The sequence below is a fragment of the Peromyscus californicus genome, unplaced genomic scaffold (assembly GCF_007827085.1).
Source record: "Peromyscus californicus insignis strain IS unplaced genomic scaffold, ASM782708v3 Scaffold_7__1_contigs__length_154581171, whole genome shotgun sequence".
NCBI lineage: Eukaryota > Metazoa > Chordata > Mammalia > Rodentia > Cricetidae > Peromyscus > Peromyscus californicus.
Genome location: NW_026294595.1, coordinates 92802117 through 92820119, shown reverse-complemented (window position 1 = coordinate 92820119; position 18003 = coordinate 92802117).

Genomic DNA, 18003 nt, shown 5'->3' with positions numbered 1-18003 from the left:
TTAAAGAGAGCTTTTCCTATCTATAGAATTCATAAGTAAAATCCAACTATGTCTCTAACTAAATTTGGTGTGACTTTGTCTTTTGACAAGAGCTAAGCTATTGATTCTGCCATTTTAGTTCCTAAGTAATGTACTGGAAACATAAATTGGAATTGCGAGTGGATGAAATCATACATTTAATTCCCTTAGCGAAGGAATTTTTGGAGATGTAGTTGACATGTAACTCCTCGCCTGTTTTAGTTCGTGGGAGTTCTGAAAGGCACAGCTGTAAGGACATGGTGGCTCTAGGGGGTCGGCTGAGGCTGTCCAATCATGTTCCCTTTTAGGGGGAGGGGAAGAGAGACGAACAGTGCATCCACACAGTTGGCATCATGCAGAACACTTCTACATTCATCATCTAAGAAACTAGGACTCAAAATCTAAGTGACGTGGGCTGAAGCTGTAGCACAGTTGGTAGAGTGCTTGCCTAGCATGCACGGAGTCCTGGGTTCAATCCCCAACACTGCCTAAACTGGGTATGGTGGTACACACCTGTAATTCGAGATACCCATGCTCCATTGAGATCAATTGTCATCATCTGAGGGACAGGCACCAGTCATAGAATTTCTTTCTTTTTTTTTTTTTTTTAAAGATTTATTTATTATCTATACACAGTGCTCTGCTTGCTTGTATGTACCTGAACACGAGAAGAGGGCACCAGATCTCATTATAGATGGTTGTGAGCCACCATGTGGTTGCTGGGAATTGAACTCATGACTTCTGGAAGAACAGCCAGTGCTCTTAACCTCTGAGCCAACTCTCCAGCCCCATAGAATTTCTTAAAGCTCCAATATTATATATATCAAGGCTTTAAGAATATGCGCCTTGGGTCTGGAGAGACGGCTCAGCAGTTAAGAGCACTGGCTGCTCTTCCAGAGGTCACTCAGGAAGTGGAGGGTCACAAGAGCGCCATTAGTCACACAGTGAGTTTGAGACCAGACCAGGAAACACAAGCACCTGCCTTCAAAAAACCCAAACAAACAAACAACAAAAACACACAAGGGCCGGGCGGTGGTGGCGCACGCCTTTAATCCCAGCACTCGGGAGGCAGAGCCAGGCGGATCTCTGTGAGTTCGAGGCCAGCCTGGGCTACCAAGTGAGTCCCAGGAAAGGCGCAAAGCTACACAGAGAAACCCTGTCTCGAAAAACCAAAAAAAAAAAAAAAAAAAAAAAAAAAAAAAAAACACACAAGGGGCAAAGCACGATTTCCGTTGTTGTTGAGAATCCCAAATCTACCTCCGTTGATTACTCTTTTCTTCCTCTGCTTTTTCAACACTCAGGTGGTCACTCCCTCTAATCGAAAGCAAGGAGATTAGGAGCAAGACATTCAGGTGTCCACAGATTGGATCTTACCCATATTGGTCATGTAGGAAGGTACGTGGGCACTAGGAGATCTGGCTTCCATTTTGCTTCCAGCAAACTACTCCAGACTTTGGAAATACAGGATATACCAGAGTGGATAGAGTGTGTGGCCAGTGTGCGTGTGTGTGTGTGTGTGTGTGTGTGTGTGTGTGTGTGTGTGTGATGGTGGGTGTGGCCACAATCTGGTTCTAGGCTTATTCAGTGTATAATTGAGGCTGGATAATACAGCATCTTTCCTATTTCTCAAATAAATCAAGTTATCTTCTAAGGGGCACTTGGCACAGAGTGACTTAAAATGGACTGTACACTTGGGAGTGGAGACCAAAGTTCAAGGTTGTCTCATCTACATAGTGTGTTCCAGGCTCTCCTGATCTACAGGATACTCTGTCTGGAGCAGGGTCGGGGTTAGGGTGTCAAAATTCAAGCACTTCAAGTGTTTCTTCTCAGGGCTGGCTGGCTGCCTAAGAGACAGGAACCCTAGCTCAATCGGACGTTGGGAAGCTCACTTCCTTTCTGGGTCTCTCATCTCACAGGCTAAGTTTGGGAGAAGATGGCAGAAAGGAAAGGGCACATCTTAGGAGGGTGCTGGGAATTGAACCCAGGACCTCTGGAAGAGCAGCCAGTGCTCTTAACCACTGAGCTGTCTCTCCAGCCCCAAGAGTTATATTCTTAAAGCCTTGATATATATAATCTTGGAGCTTTAAGAAATTCTATGACTGGTCCCTGCCCCTCAGATGATGACAATTGATCTCAATGGAGCATGGGTATCTCAATTTTTTTTTAATTTCCCAGTGTCTTAGTCAGTTTTTAATTGCTGTGAAGAGACACCATGACCATGGCCACTCTTATAAATAAAAACATTTAATTGAGGTGGCTTACAGTTCAGAGGTTCAGGCCATTATCACCAGGATGGGGAGCGAGCATGTCAGCATGCAGGCAGATGTGGCACTGGAGCTGAGAGTCCTACATCTTGACTCAGAGGCAACAGGAAGTTGACTGACTTGACACTGAGTGAAGCTTGAGAAAAGAGACCTCAAAGCCCGCCCCCACAGTGACACACTTCCTCCAACAAGGCCACACCTCCTAGTAGTGCTACTCCCTTTGGGGACCATTTTCTTTCAAACCACCGTACCCAGGTAATTCTTTTAACTCCTTTTTTATTTTTACATTTACTTACATGTGTGTCCCATGCTGGCATATCATGGCATGTGTGCGGAGGTCAGAGAGTCAGTTCTCTCCTACCATGTGGGTTCTGGGGATCAAGCTCAGGTCATCAGTCTTGGTGACAGGTGTCCTCAGCCACCAAGCCAACTCATTGGCAATCTCCAGGCAATTCTAACATGCAGCTCTGCTGAGAACCACATCTTCATCACCAGGAGGGCTTAGGAAAACCCTCCTTTGTCCCACCTGGCTCTGTGGTCCCGTGTTTCTCTGGGACCTCCTGGCCCCATGGTCCTTCAGCGGCTAATAAAATGATCATTCAGAGGCTTATATTAATTACAAACTGGATGGCCTATGGCTCAAGCTTCTCGCTAGTTAGTTTTTATAACTTGACCCATTTCTATTAATCTATAAGTTGCCATGTGGCCATGGCGTTATCAGTCTGCTGGCATCTTGCTGACCCTTGGGCTGCGAATGGCATCTCCCTCCGTTCTTCTTCTCTCTGTCTCTCCAATTGGATTTCCCGCCTGGCTGTAAGCTTTCTTGCCATAGGCCAAAACAGCTTTATTTACTAACCAATGGGAACAGCATATATTCAAAGCATACAGAAAGACATCCCACAGAATGTTATGTTTTATGAATTTTGGTTAATTTGGTATAAAGCAAATTATTTGGTACATACATAGTCTTATGTATTTTTATTTGTTTGCTTTTTTGGTGTTTATTTACTTATTTATTTATTTTGAGACAGAGTTGTATAGATGTAATTCTAAACAGTCTTATTAAACAAGAAACACAGAGCAAAATAAAGAGTTAAAAGCCCAAGAGGTCAGAGCACTAGCGAATAACCTTTAGCTTACCAGTCGCTACTGGTCCTTCCTCTGAGAGACCTTCTCCTGTGTGACCCACTTTTTATTGCCTTTCTGTTCTGCCTTCTCGTTGGTTCTAAACCCAACCACATGACTTCCTCATCACTGCCTGTCTATACAGACCTCCAGGTCTCTGGTTGGTACTGGGATTAAAGGTGTGTGTCTCGGCTGGGCGGTGGTGGCGCACGCCTTTAATCCCAGCACTCGGGAGGCAGAGCCAGGCGGATCTCTGTGAGTTCGAGGCCAGCCTGGACTACCAAGTGAGTTCCAGGAAAGGCGCAAAGCTACACAGAGAAACCCTGTCTCGAAAAACCAAAAAAAAAAAAAAAAAAAAAAAAAAAAAAAGGTGTGTGTCTCCGTGCTGGCTGTGTCCTTGAACACACAGAGACTTTGCCTGCCATGTGATCGGATTAAGGGCGTGTGCTACCACTGCCAGACTTCTGCTAAATAGCTTGCTATTTGTTCTGACCCCCAGGCAACTTTATTTATTTTAACATACAAATAAAATCACATTTCAGCACAAATAAAATATCACCATAGAGTTGTTGTTGTTTTATATAACCTTGACCGTCTGGAACTCACTCTGTAGTTCAGGCTGGCCTCAAACTCACAGATATCCCACCTGCTTCCTAAAGGCATATGCCACCGCTACCCAGCATCTTGTTTATTCTTGAAGTAGTTATATTCTATACATGCTTTTTAAGATAACTCATATTTTGAACATGCTACAGTACATTTTGCAGGTTTGATTTCTGAAAAACAGGGTCAATGTTTTTTTTTTCATTTATTTTGTGGATAAAAGCTATTTGTATTGCATTTACTTATTTACAAATGTGTACACATGTGTTTGGGTACAAGTGACATGTCTAGAGGTCAGAGGATAACATGTGGGAGACGTTTAACGGGTCCTGGGGATCAAACTCTGTAGCTGGAGAACTTCTCTCCAGCTCCCGCCAAGTCCTGCCAGTTCCAGAGCCCACTTATAAAATAAACACACAGACTCTTACATTATTTAAACTGCTTGGCCATTAGCTCAGGCCTGTCATTGTCTAGCTCTTACTCTTATATTTAGCCCATTTCTCTTAATCTATACGTTGCCATGTGGCTTGTGGCTTACTGGTACCTTACATCTTCCTTGTCCTGGCGGCTGCTCCAGGCAATCTCTCCCTTCCCTTCCTGTTTCCTCAATTCTTCTCTCTGTTAGTCCCGCCTATACTTACTGTCTGGCTACCGGCCAATCAGTGTTTATTTATACAGAGCGATATCCACAGCAAAGCTCAGCTTGTCACCCTTGGCAGTAGGTGTCTTTACCCACAGAGCTGTCTTACTGGCCTGTATGTGTGTCTGTGTGAGAGAGAGAATTTTTATCTCCAAGAGCACATGGTGATAGCTACCGTCTGTTGAACATCTCTTATGTACAAAAGCACTCTGCAAAGGTACTTTGTATTTTGTTGTTCAAACCTGAGATGGTCTTTTAATAAAATACCCTTAACCAGATATCAGGGTGGAAGCTGAAAATCAGAGAAGGAGAGCAGCCAGCCACTAGTTCTTACCTCTAGGAAATCCTCAGCCTAAAGAGAGTGAGTTCCTGTTTCCTCTCACCTTACAGACCTTTCTGTGTTCTGCCATATTACTTCCTGGGATTAAAGGTGTGTGTCACCACTGCCTGGTTCTGTTTCTCTGATGTAGCCCAGAGTGGCCTTGAATTCACAGAAATCCAGACAGGATCTCTGCCTCCTAAGTGACAGGATTAAAGGTGCGTGTACCACCACTGCCTGACCTCTATGTCTAATTTAGTGACTGTCTCTGTCCTCTGATTCCCAGGCAAGCTTTATTGGGGTACACAATATATCACCACAGTATTTACTTATCACATTTATTTGTATATTTGTATTTGTTTATTAACTTATGATACTCCAACATTATGTGAGGATCCTGTTTTAGGGTTTCTATTGCTGTGAAGAGACACCATGACCACAGCAACTCTTATAAAGGCAAGCATTTCATTGGGGCTGGCTTACAGTTCAGAGGTTTGGTCCATTATCATGGCAGGGAGCATGGTGGCGTACAGGCAGACATGGTGCTGGAGAAGAGCTAGGAGTTCTCCATCTTGATCCGCAGGCAGCAGAACTGTGCGCCACACTGGGCGTAGCTTGAGCATAGGAGCCCTCAAAGCCACCTCCACAGTGACACACTTCCTCCAGCAAGGCCACACTTATTCCAACAAGGCCACACCTCCTAATAGTGCCACTACCTATGGGCCAAGTACTCACACACGAGCCTATGGGGGCCACAACTATTCAAGCCACCATAGACCCCATCTGATAGGTGATGTGGCAAAACTTTGAGGCTGTCTTACTACAGGTGCAAGGCTGGGGCGTGGATCTCCACAGCCAGACTCTTAAGCCTGCTCTTACCCTGTTATATTGGCTCTTTTTTTTTTTTAAGGCTTCCTTTTAGGTTCAGAGTCTCTGTCACTGTAGCTTAGGATGGCCTAGGATTTACTAGGTAAAACTTGTGCCAATCATCCTGCCCTAGCCTCCCATGTGCAAAGATTACAGGCATGGACCACCACATCTAGTTCATACTGACTGCTCTACTGAAGAACAGCATTGTCTCGGGGCGATGGTGGTGCACGCCTTTAATCCCAGCACTCGGGAGGCAGAGGCAGGTGGATCTCTGTGAGTTCGAGGCCAGTCTGGTCTCCAAAGCGAGATCCAGGAAAGGCGCAAAGCTACACAGAGAAACCCTGTCTCAAAAAACAAAACAAAAACAAAAACAAAAACAAAAAAAAAAAAAAAAAAAGAAGAGCATCGTCTTACGGTGCTGTGTGTGTGTCCAGCAAATTAAATTGCTGAGGATCCCAGGCTTTTTCTTCGATGGCTGCTGGACATGACTGAAATGGAAGAGGGATGAGATACTCACCCAGGTGCTTGCCTGGGTGTACTTGTGTGTCCTGGGGCATATAGCATGTGCTTAATGAATACCGTGAAAGTTTCTTTTTAGAAAAGAAGTGATAATTATTTCAGTTAAACCCATTGGGATTGTGTGAAACTAGGAAGTGACCTTATTGCCAAAGACAAAGTGAAACAAGGTTCTCAAAATAAAACACAAAACTTTTAAACTAGGTTTGGTGACACATTCCTGTAATTCTAGCCCCGGGGAAGCTGAGGCAAGCCAGCTGTAAGTTTGAGGCCATCCTGGGCTGCATGGAAAGACTGTCCACCCCAAAACACCTAATTTTGTTACTAGTATATTTAGTATTTGTTCTTTGAGAACTTCATACATATGTACAATGTATTTTGATCATATCTACACCCCCTCACCTCCAACTTCCCTTGAACCCCCCCAACATGTGCCCCTCCCCATTTCATATCCTCTTCTTTTAAAAAGACAAACAAACAGCCCGCTGAGTCCAGTTAGGGCTGCTCTGTGTACGTGGGGGAGCAGGGGGCCACCCACTGGAGCATGGGTACCTACCGGTAGACACACCCCTGAACAAAAATGACTCCCTTCCTGTCCACCCATCAGCTAATGGCTGCTCAGCTCGGGGAGAGCCACATGAACTCTCCCTTCTCCAGGCTGGGATTTTGACTGGCTTGGTCTTGTGCAGGTAACCACAGCTGCTGTGACTTCATGACTGCCACAGCCCTGTCATGTCCAGAAGACAGCATTTCACAACAGTCCTCTTCATCTTCCTGCTCTTTCATTCCTTCTGCACCCTTTTTCTCATTGCGTCCTGAGCCTTAGGCCTGAACACTCACAGTCACTTAGTCTCTGCACTTTGACTAGAAGCCTCTGTATTAACTGAGAGGCCCACCGCAAAAACAGGCTTCTCTGGCCAAGGTTGAGATCAGTGTAAATCTAGGGACATACCCATAACTATTTAGAATGGAGTTTGACAACATAACCATCTAATAAAACAATAGAAGACTTCTCCAGGCTTCTTCAGACGTGGGCTTCTGACCAGCTTTGCAGGACCAGACATGGGTTCCCTCCCCGAGAGCAAGCCTTGGATCTGATCAGAGAGCAGTTGGTTGCCCCACAACAATCATGCCACTACCGTGCCAGTGGGCTGTGAATGAAGGTTCCCAGAGAGGAACTGCACCTCCCATTGAATTGTCTCCAAGGCCAATCAACTGATTCAAATTGAGTGATTTTACAGGGGCTGCAGTGTTGCAGGTCCAGAGCCCAATTACAATTATCTTGGGCTGTCTGTAGCCTCCTAAACAGCCATTCCTTGCCCACCTTGGGGTCTGACCTAACATCCTTTGACTTCAAACCTTTTAGAATGAGCTTAAAACCCAGTTTCTACCGATCAAAAACCTAAGAGCATCATCAGTCAGCATTTGAGGTCTGTCGCTGAGATTCTCCACCTTGCTGTAACCACCTACTTAATATTTCCACCAGTGGATTTGAAAAGCACCTTGATTTATGACAGCTTCTTCGTTCTGTTGCTATGAAAACATCATGAAATTTGGGGTGACATAAGTCTGTGTTCCTAGGCCATAGTCATTCATATTTGACTTCAGAATAACCTCATCCTCTTTGGGGTGAGAGTCGTGTATTTTGTGTTGATGGGGAACATTTTGAAAAGACTAAATTTTCTTCTCCTTCCTTTTCTTTTTGTTTTTCGAGACAGGGTTTCTCTTTGTAGCTTTCACTGGCCGAGAACTCATTTTGTAGACCAGGCTGGCCTCCAACTCCGAGATCCACCTGTCTCTGCCTCCCAAGTGCTGGATTAAAGATGTGTGCCACCACCGCCTGGTGAAAAGACTTAATTTTCAAAAACTCAAAGTCACTTTTCAACAATAGTATAAATGTTTGTACGTATTATTACGACTCTGTGTGTAATTGGTGTGCCGTGGTGCATGCGCAGTCGGTTCTCTCCTTCCACGCTAGGAGCCAGGGTTGATCTGAGGTTGCTTGCTGTGCTTTCCTGGCAAGCGTCCTTACCCAGTGAGCCATCTTATCAACGCTAAGATTTTCTTCTGAGTGACAAAGAAGTACAGCTTGGATGAAGTAGCTCAGTGGTAGATAGGGCACTTACTTAGCATTTGAAAAGCCCTGGGCTCTATTCCTAGAACTGTAAAAACAACAGCAAATTCCCCCAAAACCAAAGAAATGAAGTAGGAAGCTTTCTACCTACAGGGAATAATCAAGCAATAAACGCTGAAGCAAAAAACATCCTCCCATAGATAAGAAAACTAACAAACATCCAGGACACTTGCCAGGGAACTGGATCCAAAACAAGGTTCTTATCTTTGTGTCTCTGAAAACTTGCCTAGTCCAAAGACACAGTTGAGGACAGTCTAACATCTGGCGGATACGGAGAAATCAATAGGAATTTATACTGAGAATTTATACAGGGTTCAGAACTAGACCACTCCATGGGTAGAAATAAAGGTTTTCTGGGAATCAAACTACCAAGACTATCTCTGGGTGGGTGTAACAAAATGGCAGAAAAGCAAGTCGACTTTATATGACAGTCAGGAGGGTGGGGGCTTTGAACTGATACAGGGGACTTTGAGCTGATACAGGGGGCTTTGAGCTGATACAGGGGGCTTTGAGCTGATACAGGCTGTTTGCATTGTTCTGGAACCAGATGCCCTTGTCTGAGATAGTCAACCTTTGGGGTGGACTAAGGGAGGTTCCTGGTAAACAGAAAGCCACCTTATGAGATTCATTAGGAATGCTGAATTTAGGCTTCGGTTTATCCAGTAACAATCCTACTGTCTCGAAAATATAAGGTGGAGAACGATAGAAAAAACACATACAGTGCCCATCTGTGACCTCCACACACATGTACAAAGGTGTGCATACCCAAACACACATACACATGCATATAGCACACATTCATATTAATTAATTAATCAAACAAAATCTTACCTGGCTGGGTGTGGCAGTAGATAACTGTAATCCCAACATAAGAGAATCTGAGGAAGCAAAAGTACCGGAAATTTGAGACCAGTTTAAACTATAGAGTGAATAAATATATATAAAACAAGCAAATAAACTGGCATTCAGGTATAAGCAAACCATTTTCAAGTGGAGAAGATAACCTTAGAAGTATTCTTTCCACCTGGACCTCCACTAAAATATTTTGTAGTCCGTTTGCTGGGTGTGGTAGCACATTCCTGTAATCTAGCACTTGGAGTGGTGAGGCAGAAAGATCTTGAATTCAAGATTAGCTTGAGAGACAAATGGAGACCTTTTCTCAAAAAAGCAAAAGCCATGGAGTATTTTGAGTTGATAAAGAGCTAACTGGCATTGTTGTGCCTGGAGGTGAGGCAGCAGATACAGGAATTAGCCAGTAAAGAGATGGGGAGATTAGGACATAAAAAAGAACTGTGGGGAAAGAGAAGGAAGCAGTTCTTCCCTCCAGGAAGAAAGAAAGTTCAGGATGAGCAGAAAGAACTATCAATCCTTAGTTCCAGAAGGTTCTATAGAAACATAAAGGAAGAGTGCAAAGTCAAATGTAGTACCTACTGGAGTCAGACACCATACCAGAGACATCCACCCATGTTGATAGCTCTCAGTGTTCACCCCACAGCAGGACATGACCCAGACATGTGGGCCACTGATCCTTGAAAGGCCAATGTAAGTTGATAGTGACTACCTGAGAATTCCTTCTCTCGGGTCTCTTGTCCACGGGACTCTTCTCTGAGCCCATAGGATCCCTAAGTGGTTCTTAGCTAAGAAAGTCCCTTTAACCAGAGCCCACTCCACCCATCAGGTCATGCTCAGAACAGGACTACTGGTCCTGTACAAATCCCACCCCCACAATAGACCATACAGTCTTTATGCACAGTAGCCTGAACCCATAGAGTCAGGGTAGAGAGTAGGAAACAGGGTGGCAGATAGGAGGATGGAAGTAGGAAGTGAAAATATGCCTCGGAGAGGAGCCGGGCTGCCGGGCTGCTTCCTGTGGATGATGCAACAGCTTCTGCCACAGGTGGCGTGGGGTGACAGTAAGAGTGTCCGCAACTGCCAGGCTGGGATTTGCCTCATGAGGCTGCCTCAGGCGGGGTTCACCTAGTCTAGAGCCAAGAGGGTGGTGTGTTATTGGTGGAGGCAGGGCTTGCTTGCCTTCAAGGCAGTAGCTAGAGCCAACAATTTAAACCATGGTTCCATTGTTCACCTGCTGCTGGAGAAATGACCTTAGTTTTCTTGAATGTAAAATACCTCAGTCTTGGGTTGTCAAAGATGGAATGAGACCCCCCCCATTGTAACATCGGGTCTGACTATCTGTGAGTGCGCCACCATGGTGGGGGTTGGTTTGGCTACACTGAAGGGCCTGGGCAGGACTGAGAAAGGCTATGGTCAGCCTTTGGTTTGAACCCTGCTGTGGCAGACTTTACTTCGAGGTCAGTGTGGTAAGGACTGAAGTATGAGAGCTGGAAGGTCATCCTTTGGCGCTGGTGATGGGGGTGGAGCCCAGATCTGATGTTTGGCCTGGGGTTCTTTCTATTCTCCCTAATGACAGGTGGGCTTGGGGACACAAAGGAGTGGGACATCTGACCTCCCTAGATATCTCCATGCAAGCAAAGGTAAAGCCAGTGGGGAGGAAGCCCAGCCTCTCTGAGAAGCTATTGTTCTACTCCTTGTCTGGTTCCAGGGGTGGTTTTGTTTTTGTTTTTGTTTTTTGTTATGACCTGCTCCTGTCTCTAGTGTCTCTTTGATCCTGCGTGTAGTGTATAAAAAGTCATAAGCTGTATACACTCAGGGTACCTGGGGATTATACCTATACTATACCTCTAGATCCTTGCATGGAGCGTAACACTAAGCATCATTACTTGTTTGATAACCTCTGATCTCTCCTTCATTGTTAGAGACCTATTCCTGCTTCAGCACAGGGGGCAGAAGGGTTGGCTGGGAAGCAACTGACTTGCCTTCTCAACCTATACCCTCTTGAGTACCAGGTTCAAAATCTAAAGGACACTGGATGAGTTACTTTCCTGTTGCTGCGATAAAACACCATGACTAAAATCAACTTACAGAAGGAAGAGTTTATTTGACTTATGGTTCCAAAGGCATAAGCATCCATCATGGTGGGGAGGCATGGAAACATGGGCAGCTTGGCGGCAGGGAGGACGGAAAGCTGAGAGCGCGTATCTTCAACAGCAAACATGAAAGACAGAGTAAGTCATCTGGGAATGGCTCCAGGATTTTAATTCCAAAGCCTCTGGGGAAGTACTGCGAGAACCAAAATTATGTTTTAAGTTTTAATTGACGTGCCTAAGAGATGCATAAAACAAAAAATGCCTCTAACCTGTAAGCCACTTGCTCAAGGACAGACACTTCCTGAATTGCTGGGGGCTGTTGCTTGTTTTCACTCCCCTAAACAAGTTTGTTGGACCCAACCACACTGGATGTGATTGATCATATGTAGGCAGGAGGTGAACAGACAGGAAACAGGTCATGATGTATGCTTGCCTGGTTAGACTTGATGGGAAATACTGTGGCCTTATGGGGTTGCCTTTTTAAGCCTCTGCAAAATGTGACTCATCACCATTTTCTAGGAACCCAGGAATGGACCTGGCTAGAGTCTATTACCCTGGCCAGTATTTAATTAAAGCTTGCTTCAAATTTGGCTCAAAATTGTAATAGTGGTCTTATTCTCGCCTGGTGGGATTAATAGTACTTCCTTAGCAAGGCTATACCATCTAAACCTTCCTAGACAACACCACCAACTGGGGACCAGGAGTCCAAATGCCTGAGACTATGGGGGACACTCTTGTTCAAACTATCACAGACATTGTCAAGAGGGATTGGTCCCTACCTCTTCCCAGTGTCAGGATTCCTTGGAAGCAGTCCATCTCTTTGGTTTCCCCAGGAAAATCCTGTAACTTCTCTGCTAATCCCAAAGAAAAGTATGTAATGACATACTGATGTACTTTTGTCCAAAAGAGGCCGCCCTCTTTTGGTGTTAGTGAAGCAAAAAAGGAGTCTACTCTGATTAGATCTCTCCAACCTTGGGAAGAGATAAAGCCAATTCTCTCCCTTGGTCTGGGCAACAGATGGGAGAGGAGCCCAGAACACTGCCCTGGTACCTGGCTTGGGGTTTTTTTCTTAGTAAACTGTCTTCACAGACAGTGAAGTTATGATGTCCCAAATATGGACCAGGACAATTAACTTCACCTCTGCTGCCTTGAGGGGTTCCCTCTGCTGATGAGAAGCTAAGGAAGGCCAGGTGTCCCAAGGGCAAACACAATTTAGACAAGACACTAGTGAAAATCCCCCAAGGTTGTAACACTTGTTTTTGTTCCTTTTAAAATGGGAAGGTGCACTAGTGTACTCAGTCTGTAAACACGTGCTGAGTAGTCCCTAAAACAAGACTGAACTGTGCTGGGTTGTCACAGTGCACAGCCCTCAACTCCGCACCACCTTTCCAGTTGTCCTGCATCTAGTGTACCTTAGTTCTTGTTTGAGGACTCCCTAGATCCTGCCTCTTCAGCACCTGCCTCTTATACCTGAATCCCGCTGAGTCCATAATCAGTGAGTAGTAAACTCACTGACATGCAGATCAAGTCTCTCTGCATGCACAGTTTGCAGAAGCCAGTCTGTTCTGGTATATTCCTTGAACTCATGACAATCCTCCTGCCATACCTCTCCAGTGCTGGGATTACACATATTGTTTCCACACTATCTAGTATATTACTTTTGTAAACAGTCGTTTCCTGTCCCAACCACCTCATCCCAAATAACCAACTCAGAGGCTGAATATGAATTATAAATGATCGGCCAATAGCTTAGGCTTGTTACTAGCTAACTCTTACGTTTAAATTAACCCATTTCTGTTAATCTATGTGTTGTCACGTGGTTTGTGGCTTTACCTGCCCTCTAGCATGTCTTGCTTCCTGGACGGCTGGCTGGCATCTCTCTGACTCCGCCCTCCTTCTTCCCATCATTCTCAGTTTGGCTTTCCTGCCTAACTCCCTGCCCAGCTACCAGCCTGTCAGCCTTTTATCAACCAATGAGAGTAATACATATTCATAATGTAGAAAATGATTATTCCACACTTTTTTTCTCTCTGTGTTTGTCAATTTCTCACACACACACACACACACTGCAACTCAGAAAAGAGGAATGTGTGTGTGTGTGTGTGTGTGTGTGTGTGTGTGTGTGTGTGTGTGTGTACAGACAAAATGACGCATAGAGAGAGAATTTGTCTAGGCAAGTCCAGCAAAGGAGAGAACCCCAAAACCTTGGAGGTCCCTAATCTTCCTCCTACATGCCTGATCCCTCCTGAAGGGAGCCAAGAGAAAAACACCATGGACTTCCCCAGCTAGACCCCACTTTACATAAATCAGTTTCCCATCTAACCCTTCTCTGGAGGTTACATTACAAACCTCAGTAACCCCAGGACAGCTTGCCTAGTAACTCCTATTATTCAGCTGTCAGCGGGCTTTAAAAACCACCCCTTCTCCCAAACGATCCAGTTACTGGCGCTTCGGAGACCATTTCCCCTTGCCAGGTGAAACTATGTTGAGGGTGCCTGCCTGCTTTCTGCAGAGGGCTGGCGCTTAGCTCCGCATCCCTCCCGCATTGTCTAGAGGCTCCTCCTCCGTCTCAGCCTCCTGGCCAGCGCTTTGCTCTGGGGACCCTCTTCACAGTGCTAGCGAGCATCAGCCAGCAGAGAACAAATTGGAGTGAGGAGCCGGGAAGGGAAGGAGAAAATTGTCCGAAAGGGAGATTGCTATGCTGTGCGGCGTATTTGCTCAGAGCCCAAAGGCCTCTACTCCTATGCTGCTGCTGCTGTACATCGGGAGACTCAGCCCAGATCCCCAGTTGGCAGATCCTGACACTTGCTCTGTCCCTGTGCTGCTGGAGAAGAAAGGGCGAAGAGGGGAGGGGTCTGCTTTGACAATGATGAGTGGTGGGAGTGAGGCTCCTGACCTCTCCGACCTCTTTATCCCAGAGGTCCCTTCTCTGGTCCCTCCCACTGGAAGGCTGGGCCTCCTGCTCTTTGACCCTAAAGGTTGAGAGTACCAGAGACCAAGCTACCAATGTCCTTCAGAAGTAGCCTGAGGGAGCAGGCTGGGGAGAGGTCCGAGAAAACAATACCATTAGAGGGTTGAGCTTCCCACCACGTTACAAGTTCCCCCAGACTCACTAAGGCTGTCTTCTGGGTCTCCAGCACCATTCTCCTACAAGGGTGATGCTTAGCTTTCTGTTTTTGAGTTCAGGTCTCCCTGGATAGCCCAGGCTGGCCTCAAACTCTTTTGCCGTAGTCTCCCTAGTGCTGGGATTATCGGAGAACATCACCATGCCCAGCTGATTTTTAACCCTTTGTAAGACAGCAGCCTCCTTTGTGTGCACCCACCAACACAGTTTAGACACTGGGGTGGTGGGTTCATAGCTCCAATGCTCAGGACTCTGGAGAGCCTGGTGGGTCTGCAGATTTGGGGTGAAATCCTATTTTTTTCTTGGTTTTCTAGCCTTGTGACACACTTCTTCCATGCATGGCTGGAGTAAAGTAGGTGTGGCTTTAGTGGAGAGCTAGGATCACATCCTTCCTTACTCCTCAGGTCTATGGGGGACTCGGAATGCTGTTTTGTCCTTCAGTTCTATTTAAGCCCCTGCAGTGGCTTGAATAAAAATGGTCCCTGGAGGCTCCTATATTTGAGGGCTCAGTCACTAGGGAGTAGAACTGTTCTAGGATTGGAAGGATTAGAAGGCCTTGTTGGAGGAAGTGTGTCACTAGGGGTGGGCTTTGAGGTTTCAAAAGCCCATGCCAGGCCCAGTCTTGCCTTCTCTGCTCCTTTTTTTTTTAGCACCGTGGCTGCCATCCTCCCCTCCATGATGATAATGGACTAAGCCTCTGAAACTGTAGGCCAGCCCCCGTTAAATGCTTTCTCTGGTAAGAGTTGCTGTGGCCATAGTGTCTCTTCACAGCAATAGAATAGTGACTAAGACAGACCCCAAGAGATGCACTTTGCCAGCCCAGTAGGATGTCAGTGATGAAGATGAAGAGGAGGAGGAGAAGGGGTCCAGTGCATGGGAAGCAGTGGTGGATTCCCCATGCTTTTCTGAGCCCCTGGTCCTTCACCTCCCCATCTGGGGCATGGTCCCAGTGACTCTGACCCTCTGACATCTCACTTGGCCGAGCCTCCTTTTGGTTCCAGCATCTTGTTGAGCATTTATCAGTTCCTGGTAGGATTGGGCTCCCAGCCACCCTCGTCCCTCTTCTCTGTCTTTCCCCTCCTCTCTGTCCTCTGGGATTAGGATTTTCTCCCATGAGGAATCACAGACCACAGCCCTCTGCATACCTGCTTCATTCTTCACCTGTGTCAGATGGGTTTTGAGCAAACAAAGGCAATAATAGATAGTAAAGGTATAAGGAACCTGGCATGGTGGCGCATGCCTGCAATCCCAGCTTTTGGAAGATGGAGGCGGGAAGATCAGGAGGTCATCTTTGCCTATGTACAGAGTTTGAAGTTAGCCTGCTACACACAAGGCACTATCTCAAAAGGGGGGGGGGGAGAAAGCAAGAAAAAGAAGCTGGGCAGTGGTGGCACATGCCTTTAATTCCAGCACTTGGGAGGCAGAGGCAGGTGGATCTATATGAGTCCGAGGCCAGCCTGGGCTACAGAGTGAGTTCTAGGACAGCCAGGGCTACACAAAGAAACCCCGTCTCGAACCCCAACCCCCAACCCCACACAAAAAAAAAAGAAGAAAGAGAAGAAAGAGTTAAAGATGGCACAGCAGTTAAGAGAACGTGATGCTCTTGCAGAGGACGGGGTTTGGTTTCCAGCACCCACAGGGTGGTTCACACCCATCTTTAACTCCAGTTTCAGAGGATTCTACCCACTCCTAGGACCTCTTCAGGCACCAGGCACACACATGGTACATAGACATACATGCAGGCAAAACACCCACACACATAAAACAAAAATAAATAAATATAAAAAATAACAAATGAATAAAGAAAGAAATAAAAGTAAATAAATGGAAATTTAAAAACAAAAATGGCCAGCGACACTTAAGTCTGGGAGCACCAGTTCCATAAACATGTGTCTTAAAGCAGATGGGCAGGTAGAGACACACCTGCCTCTATTGCAGCTCTTGTAGGCCTTGGCAGGGACTGGTTCCTTTCACTGATTTCTGCTCCCCCCTCTCTCCCTCCTCCCCTCTCTTCCTCTCAGTTTTCTCCCAAATTCATCTTCTGTGAACTCTTTGCTGCCAGTCCTCTATAAAATACAGATTTCTACTGGTTGAGCTAGCATCCTCTGGTAGGATTTGCTGAAGGAGGCAGAGGCAGGGGGATCAAGAGTTCAAGGCTAGCCTGGGCTGCACATTTTAAAGGGGGGGCTGGGATGAGCTCAGTGGTTTAGAGCATCTGATCCTCTTCCAGAGGACCCGAGTTCAATTCCAAGCACCCACATGGCAGCTCACAACTGTAGCTCCAGTTCTAGGGGACCCGATACCCATGGCAAAATACCAATGCACATTAAAAAAAATACAGATTCCTCAGCCTGGTATTCCAGAGGCTTCTCTGCAAACCGACCCAAACTCACCTGCCCACCCTTACACATTTAAATCAAAGTGAGGATGCCAGATGGTTTGATGGAGAGGTCTGCCTCTGCTTCCCAGACAAGCTTTTCAACTGCGTACTTTATTCTAGCTTCCTTCCCTCTTTGGGCCTGAGCTGTTTTATTTTGTTTTTACTTAATGAAAAATTCCCCATTCTTCTAGGCCCGAACCAAAAACCTTTGCATTCTGAACTTTTCGGCACCCATCAGCCGTCATTATTCCTAAAATGAACACCATTCACGCTGCTTTCCATTATTCGCATATGGAGTAGAGGTTCATTGAGGTCAGGCACCAGAAGTCTGGCACTTAGTCCAGTACCTGGCACATGGTAGGTGTTCAAGAAATGAGCAGTCATCCTTGGATTGACCATAGTACATGAGCTGCGCTTTGCTTTCCCAGCGGCCCACGCACAGTCCGATGCTGCCATCAATAGGTGTCTTGGCTGCCCAAGCTGCCCCCTTGATCTCTCCTCTGCCAGAACCTTTTTTCGCCCGTGTTCTTGCCCAGTCCAGAAGAGAGGACGTGGGTCTCTCATTGCACTTGTTGGATCCAAATGTCATTTGGTTACAGACAAGGACACACGTGTTCTTCTCGAGCTTTCCTCGGACCCGCCCAAGCAAGAAAGCATTTTTTTTTTTTCCATTAGGGACTGACAACTCGTTTTTCCCACTACAAGTTTCAAGCCTCTGAAAGCTCCCAGCCTTCTCCTGAGCCGGCTTTCTAGAAGCCCCGCAATAATTCTTCTGCCCATTTCCAAGTAGACAAAAGTCACTTGGGCGCCCTGTCCCCCCACCTAGTGGAGAACCCAGGGACTCTCTGGTGCTTCTGAGGCCTGCCTTAGGAACCGAATCCTCACCCGACACTACGCTCCAATTGCGCTTCTGGCCAAGGTCAGAAATGCGCTCGGCCCCTTATAGTGTTTCCAAGGGAAGGTTCGTACATTAGTGACTGTCCCTGGCAGCTGCCCAGCCTGAGACTTGGAGCTCCACTTGTCATTGGTCAATGTTTGGAGTGACGCGAAGAGGGGCGGGGCCTC